This window comes from Lissotriton vulgaris, chromosome 8, assembly GCF_964263255.1.
Source record: "Lissotriton vulgaris chromosome 8, aLisVul1.2, whole genome shotgun sequence".
Lineage (NCBI taxonomy): Eukaryota > Metazoa > Chordata > Amphibia > Caudata > Salamandridae > Lissotriton > Lissotriton vulgaris.
The window spans coordinates 1,166,848,154-1,166,857,208 of NC_141696.1; positions in this window are offsets into that span (position 1 = coordinate 1,166,848,154).

Consider the following 9,055-nt stretch of genomic DNA (forward strand, 5'->3'; position numbering starts at 1 on the left):
GCATAACGGTGTGTAGAAGCACTACAAGACAGAAGACCCTCTTCTACCCCGGGGAAGGCGTGGTCTGTTTTGCCTTTCCTTCTGGTGATAAATGGAGTAAAAGTATTATCGGAAAATGTGAAACACATCCTGTGCTCGCATTTGTGACTCAGTGTCTGGGCGGAGGTTGTCTTTGTTGGGTGTGATCAAAGTACACTGCGGTTTTAGCTATGTGTGCCACACCTCAGCGTGTCAATCATGACGTTTTTCCACTAAGCCTGTGGATTATTTGATCCGTACACATCGTGTTCCAAGTCTGTGTGCAGTGGTTCGTTTGCCAACTCACACAATATTAGCTTGAAAAGACAAACTAGATGAATGTTTACTCAGTACTTCTGCCATGTGGGGTGGAGGAAAGAGCGTGCAGACCATGACAGATCTGGGGGGCATTAATGAGGTTACAATCCTTTGCAGGGGGGTGGGGGGGTAGTATCAATACTGCAGCAGGTGCAGTGGCACCGGGGCTCAGGGATTTGAGCCTAATGATAGGTGTATATCACTACTCAACTGCGGCTACAAGGAGGCCATTCTCATTGTTTGCTCCAAGGTCCAGGCACCATGGCTACTCCACTGCCCATTTGTCGTTTCCCTCTGGCACTTCACAATATCGCTATAAATGAATAAAGTTAGTTGTGCCTTCGCTGCTTTTGGTGTTTGTTAGGCGGCATGGAAAATGCGGCTAAACCAAGTATTCCAGGTTGTGTTTACAATATCCCTGCATGTGCAGAGACAGCGTTTGCTTTTACTCATGGTAACTGTGGCATTTCTCACAAAGCTCTCGGCGCCAACCAGAGGACACGAAAAGGGGTCACTGCAGGGCATCGGGTTTGTTTTGCAGAAACCTCAATGATACAATGAATGGTTAGCGAGTTTCCTCACCTTTGCAGTTCACCAGTTCATGAGCTCCCCGGTCACAGCAGCAGCTCGGACCGAGATGGGCAGATCTGCTGCTCTTGAATCCTCCAAGCCTTGTGGTCCTGTCTGCGGCCTTGGACGTCCTCTGCACGGCTCCTATTACCGCTTAGTAGCATGTGATGCAGAGTTCATCTGCCATTCAGCCAGAAGGAAACCCTACAGCATGAATCACTCTGAACACAGTCTGCATTGTCTCAGCTGTGGGCTATTTTCAATGACAGATCTACTTTAGTGCTAGTTAAAGACATAACTACTTGCACAAAGCAAAATAAAACACATATACTATACCACCTCTAATTAAAAAGGGTTACATTTTACAAACAATCTATCATTAGATGATAGATTTCAGCATTACCTCTAAGCCCTGGGTCTCTCCTATTCCCTGCCTGTAGGTACCTAATACATATGCCCTTATTACGAGCCGGATAATCCAGACAATAATTTCTTTGGGAATGGTCTGAAAGTGCAGATTTGCACCAGTCCCTGGACTCCGTCAGTCAACCTTTCAAGGTTAAGGGGAGCATGTATTGCTTCCCACTGTCTGACCACACCCCCTCCTTCCCTCAGCTACCCTAACCACCTCCACCCCGCATCCTATTCCACACCGACCTCTTGCTCACCTTTGCCACCTGCTCAGAGCATTAATCCACACGGAACTGGGAATTCCACGTGGAAGACTTCCCAGAAAAACCATGGGAGCATATTACCAACAACTAGCGATAATTATCGCTATGTTGGCTTAGCGGCAATATTATTATCGCCGAGCTCCGCCGATTTTTATCGCAGATAAACCTTGCTATTATCAAGGTTTATCTCAAAAGCAATAAAAATCGGCCGAAATGCATGAATATCGCTGAAAAGTCCGTGATATTCATGCATTACCGAGCTAATGCTCTTAGCCATGTTATCCGCCTACCATTGGATAACATGGCTAAGAACTGCTCTGGGCAGGCGTTAGCTTTTGGAGATATTCGCGTTTAGCGCGAATATTTCCAAAAGTTGGTAATAGGAGATAGCGATGTTAGCGACTGTTTCCAGTCGCTAACATCTTGGCACGCCCACTTTGCATGTCATTAGTGATAAATATCGCTGACATGCAAAGCGGGTCCCAAGATGATCGCTATCTCCTACTAGCTGTCGCTAACTGGTGTTAGCGACAGCTAGGTAATAGGGCGATAATATTATCGCCGCTTTAGCGGGAAAAATTCCCGCTAAAGCGGCGATAAGGCCCTTGGTAATATGCCCCCGATTCCCCACAAGTATTTTAGTTTCCGTGGGGATTAACTCAGCGTAGGTAGACGTAGGTGAAGGGATATCAGCTGGAATATAACATTCTGGTCACCAAGTAGCTGTGCGTGTAAATCCTCCCTGCTTCTAATTGGGGTAGTAATGGGTCCACAAACACATTCTGTAAGCTCTTTTTTAGGCGGTGCCACACTAATGTGCATAAGTGTCAATATGTACTAACCTTGCGCTCCAGGTCTGTCGGTATTCATGAGAGCTTCCACACTTCTCCAAACCCACAGTCAACCTTACACCATTACCATGAACATTAGAAGTAGAACTGGGGTAAAATTCAACACATTTCCTGGTGGCACAGCTGGACCTAATCCTCACTGCAAAAGCATTGATATCTAAAAATGAGAGAAGACTTCTAGAGGCAGATTTACTACAGTTTGGCACCAGCTTTATTTTACAGAAAGTGAAGCAAACTGGTGCAACATGTTTATTTGGAATTCATTTTCCAGCCTAAATCTGTTTGTGAACTTGATACCCTTCCAGTAAAAAACTTTGCTAGACATGAGGCAGACATCTTTGCATCATGGTCCAAATGCGTGTGTGTGGCACTAGGCAGCCTGCACTAGCGCTAGTGGGAGAGCAGTACAATGCCATATTTTAATAGGGAGATCCTCGTTCTCTCTCTCACAATGTAGTGCCGCAACTTTATTTGCTGCTCTGCATTGCATGAGTTTTTAGTAAATCTGTCACGGAGTGCATCTATAGTATTGGCTTTGACTTGATAGTTAACTTCTAATATTGTATATAATAAATCTGATGACACTCTTTATTTCCCATTCTCTATACTGGAAAGAAACTCAACTATTTTCCTGAGATGTAAATAATTAAAGTTGATATAGTAGTGAATGCGAACATCACTTTTGAGTTTATATGCCTTGCTTGCTATTGAGAGCTACCTTATAATTATGCAATAACTGTCTATAGGGCTGCTTACATTAAAAGTTACAGGTTGATAACTGTAATTTGAAAAACAATTCCTTAATCTCAAATGATTCGTCTACACCCTTGGTAATCATATAATTGCAATAACATGAATTTCCCTGGCTTATCTGAATAAAGAATTGCACTGAATATTGAGGTTTCAATCCAAACGGAACTTCTGGAAACAAACCAATACAAAATAGAGTTTGTAATCCAAAGGAAGGACTCCTTGTGGAAACAAACAAAGAGCAAAAAAGAGTTTGTAAGTACAATAGAAGCTTCTGTGCCACATGTATGTTTTGCTTGTTAACTCTGGAATGGTGAGCATAATAGGGGCATCACCATCTGCACCCAGATTGGTCCAGCTGGGTGCAATTATAGGTTCTAGGTTGGGTACATGCATTACTGAGTAGGCCTTGGGAGCTGAAACCTTCAGTTGCATCAAATCAGAACCCTATCAGGCATGTTGGTCCAGGTCAGATGTTGCATCATGGAATCCGTCTGGTACCTCTTGCTTTGTTGCTGTGACATTGCAGTTTTGGAGCAAGCTGTGAAGGTCCTCTCTCTCCAGTGGTGCATTTTAAGAGACAATATTTCACCTTGCATCCTCAAAAGAAGAAAGACATTTTTAGGGTAAGCATTGTATATACTTTAGTATATAATTTAGTGTATATATACTTTAGTATATATTTATATGATTATGTACTTTGTGAGCTCTGGAGATCAGACCTAGGACTTGTCTGCTTCCACTTAGGGACTTTTGATTCTGTTCAACTGTCTCTATTTAACTGTCTTGATGGAAAACGTCCAGCAGAGGTCAGTAAAATACCAGAATTACTTTCTTCTGAGGGACTCATTTTTAAAGATTTTCTTGCAACGGCCTCTTTTTAACTCTCTTGCTAGAAAACGACCAGCAGAGGTCAGTAAAGTACCAGAATAACTTTAGCATTCTCTAGATTCCAGTCCATAGAAATTGTCTTCCACGAGCACCCGTAGACATTAATATTTTTTTTGTATATTCAGTGATATGACCACCCAAGGCCCTGCTTTAATATTAAAAACAGAGCTTTGGACTATGCCATTTCCCGCTGAAAGGCAATATTTCTCTCTGTGTGTTCCCATACCTGGTGTGCCACGCAGTTTGGTGCTTAATTTTACATAGCTAATTTATTTATTTTCATTTTACAGACAGAAACTGAACATATCAAAGTCAATGGGATTCCTTGCGATGGGTCTCCGATTGACTTCGGTTATATCCCTTCCTGTCGCAAGCTCTAGTCCCAGCCACACAATTGGTGCAGCATTTTTATCGGCAGGAATGCAGCAATATGGGATGGGAGATTCCAGAACTTTCTATCACAGAAATGTAAGGAAGATGTGTTTTTTCCAACATAATTTGAGGTTTGCAGGGTATTGCGGGTAAGAAAACCTCATTGGATCCACGAAGGCACACTAACGTGGCAGCCTGCCCACATTAGTCCGACGTGACGCCACGCTGTTCTTCGTTACTGACGGATCCCTCCAAAATGAACATACAGAGGCCTCAGATTTAAATACATTGCATTAACCTAGGTGGCAGTGCCAAAAGATCAACAGTCAATGAGTCTATTCTCTCGCTCACTTGAAGAAAGATACCCTATTAATCCCTTCCCTGCTAGGTACATTGCCCCGCTGTGCTGGGGGGAGGGTGGGGCACGCGCAGCGCCCCCATGCTCATGACGAGCTCAGCTCGTCATGAGCTACAGTGCTCCTGTGCTCATGACGAGCTGAGCTCATCACGGCCACACCCGTTTCTTTAGAACGTTGAGCACAGCATGGGAATTAGACCAGCGTGCGAGCGTTCTAAAGGCCATGACGAGCTCAGCTCTTCATGAGCACCGGAGCACTGTAGCTCATGACGAGCTGAGCTCGTCATGAGCATGCAAGGGGTTAAGATCCACTACCAAAATAAGAGCAGATCGCCAGAAAGGACGAACCACAGATAAACCTCTGGCATCTCCCACATACAGTTTTAACCAGCCGTTTGGAGGAACAAATATTCAGCCCCATCCCAAATTGCCTCTAATAAGGGAGGCCCTTTTTTTCTCCCCCTTCTTCTCTTTTTCCTTTATTTAAAAGGTTATTGCATGAAAAAAAAAATTCCAGACTGAGTGTATATCCATTTTAGTCTTGATAAAGATGGACCTATAAAGATTTCTCCATCGAAACGTGTCGACACTTAATTTTTGTACACAATCTGCTTGGGGAACATCGGTGTCTTAGAAGCATTAACAGTGATTGCTCCAGACTGTGTTCTAGTATATAAATCCACAACAGATGTGTAATGTGTTTATACTGAAGTGTTAGGTCTAACTTCCGTTTGAGCACTTGTTGTTCATTTTCATGCATTAGATAGAATGTAGTTTTATGAAATGTCAATCGAATCCCTTTTTTAAATGTGTACCTATTTACAGTGTTTTTAATTTGAGAAGATATTGTTTCAGGCTTAATAAATTGTGTTTTATATTTTTTAACTTAGTGGTAATATAATTTTTCTTTGTATTTGGTGGCTCTATCGAGACTTGATAAGACGTAGTGAATGGGGCGTGAATCAAATGAATGAATAGTATGTTTATGTGAAGATCACATGTGTGTATTGGTTCCCAAGGGATTTTTTGTTCCTTCACTGTATCAGTGTCCTAATCCCTTTTGGTTCTAAAGGGGCCCCTCTTTTCTACTGCACACTACCGTGGAATCCTGTGTTGGTCTAGTTTTCAAAAATGGCTATAGTTGGTGGGTTTCTATGTGCGTTGGCCGAGCAAGGCCCCAAATTTAGCAACTACCCCTATCGCTGATCTCACCACGTAGTGCTTTGGGGCCTTTTGTGTCAAGGTCTATTTCCCCACCTACATGAGTGGGGTGCCATTGTTATTAGGAGACCCCCCCCAGTCCTTCGAAGCATTTGTCATTCTCCACCCGAATGCATCTTACCTCTACTGAACGGCTCGCTCAGCTCAGGTACTGTCCCCAGCTCCCTCAAAGAGGCCATCCTAGTCCCGCTACTGAAGAAACCTGGTGCGGACCCAGCTTAATTGTCCAACTACCGCCCCATATCGCTTCTGCCTTATCTTTCCAAACTACTTGAAGCGCATGCCACTAGATGCCTCTCCAACTTTATTGAGACCTCCTGCTATCTGGAGCCTAATAAGGCTGGCTTCAGGCCCTCCTTCTCCACTGAGGCTGTTATCCTAGCTGTTCTTGACACGCTGAGGAGGAACGCCGACTCAGGGACCCCCCAGGCCCTCGTACTTTTGGACCTATCGGCCTCGTTCGACACAGTTGACCATAACATCCTGCTTCACCGTGTCGAACAGGCTGGCATTCAGGATTCCGCCCTCAGCTGGATTCGGTCCTTCTTGTCTGGTAGAACTCAAGCCGTTTGGCTGGGTCCCTACACAGCCCCTAAAACCCCCACGTCATGTGGAGTTCCCCAGGGCTCCTCTCTCTCACCTTTATTGTTCAACCTTTACCTCCGGCCCCTTCTCCACTCACTCCGTAACTGGGACATCACAGTTTATAACTATGCGGATGATCTGCAGATCATCTTCCCACTCAACTCCCCCAATGCGGTAGACAACTTCCATTCTGTCATGCTTCATATCCAGGATTGGATAAACTCCAACCAACTGAAACTGAACCCTGGGAAAACCGAGCTTCTCCTCCCGGGCTCTAGCCCTTCCTTTTGGGGAACCCAGTTCTGGCCCCCCGAAACTAGGCCTTCAACCGACCCCCGCGAATTCTGTAAAGAGCCTCGGCATGACCATCGACGCCGAACCCTCCGTTCGACCCCAAGTCAGCTCCGTGATCTCGTCCTGCTCCTTCCAACTCCGGAAGATCCGGAAGGTTAGCCACCTGCTTCCCCCACCTGCTCTGATTCAAGTAATCATCTCTCTTGTGCTCTCCCGCTTGGATTTTTCCAACTCTGTTTATCACGGATTTCCTACATCACTTCTCCACCGCCTCCAGGTAGTCCAGAATCAGGCAGCCCGCCTCATTTTCAAATCTCCCAAATGGCAATCAGCCAAACCCCTTCTGCACAACTTGCACTGGCTGCCTATAGAACAGAGGGTGGCCTTCAAATTGGGCTGCCTCACGTTCAAGGCTCTCCACTGCACCAGCCCCGCCTTTCTTACCTCACTCATCAACCCCTACCGCCTAAATCGCAATCTACGCTCTGCTCACCTTCACTCGCTAGTTGTACCCAAAACCAGAACTAACAAATTCGGTGGACGAAGGTTTGCCCTCTTGGCTCCGAAGTTCTGGAATTCTATACCCTTGGCCCTTAAATCAAGCAGTTCCCTTCTCCATTTTAGGAAGCAGCTCAAAACCTTCCTCTTTCCACCATCCTGCTAATCCCTGAAAACCCCCAGCCTGTGTATCTCCTCTGTTCTATAGCTCCAGGAAACCCATGGTGTCAGCGCACTCTACAAATTTCATTTAATAATAATAATAATAATAATAATGCTGGGTAGTAGGAATTGTGTGCGTCCCCGCAAATGCCAGAAGTTTTCCTTTGTGAGGAAAATATGTGTTTTTAGTCACAGTTTGCTATCTGCAGGACATTGTGGGTAAAGAATTTGTTGTGGGATTCATGCGAAGCACCCCACTCTGGACTCCCCAAGTGTCTAGTTTTCAGAACTGTCTGGGTTTGGTAGGCTTAGAAGTTTTGTTTTCAAACAAGCAACATTTGCATTTTACTGCACAGATATATATTGTATATCAAACACCCCTCTGCATATGACTATAATGAGAAGAAACACTTTATATATTTCCTTAAAACAAAACTTCCAATAACACAATCCATACAGAATCTGTATTGCCAAAACATGCGTATATTGTATATCTTTCAAAAAAAGAAAATAAGCCACACTGGAGGATGTTAAGAACTGCTATGCATGCAATAGTGTGACACTGGAACTACATGTATTATACGATAGACCACTGTGTCGGTATAGCATCATATGTGTCTTGTGAACAGTGAACAAAGGAAGATAAAAGGAACAGATTGTATGGATGAAAAAACGCATATACTCAATGCTGCAATTTTTATTAAGAAGAATTAGATAGGATGTGTTTAGTTTTAAACTGGTGAATAAACATATGATTGTATGATGAATGAATGAAGTATGTTTGTTAAAACTATATGGATTGTGTTATTGGAAGTTTTGTTTTTGTAATTTTAAGTGTAATTAAAGATATATTATGCTATCAAATATCCAAAAATATAAAAATGCATTTGTATACAAAATAAAAATAACAACAAAATAATGCCTGTGATGTGTCTACAACGGTTCTCAGAAGAAGTGAAGACTACTTATGTGTGCCCGAAGTTATTAAATAATGTGTTTATCCGAAGGATACGCTGCTACGCGTATGCCTTCTGAACTGCCGACATGCACTGAGTAAACAAGTGGTTAAAAGCTACCACTGCTACAACGCAATTTATGCCTGATTTCAAGAATCGAGTTTAACAGCAGCATGTAAATTAGGTGATCTTATGCTATTAAGATGGTGTTAAAACTAGCGTGCCAATTCTAAGTGCGCTTAACCTGTGAGCCGATGGAAAATGTGATCCCGCTGCAGAACTGCAAGTACTTTCGTTAAACCCACTGGTGAGTTGTTGAAATATGCTTTTACGTTGGTTGCGTCCTAATGGACGTATTCAGTGCGCTCTTAAAGAGGTAACTCACCGAATACAGATCCCGAAGTGGAATTCTGTACTTTAAACAAAAAAAGGTCAATAACATTATAAATGATGTTAAGCAAAGTGAATGAAAGAGAAAGAAAAAAGACTCCCGCTGGCAGCATGCAAGTCTCGAAGTGAAAACTGTGTTGGGCCTCA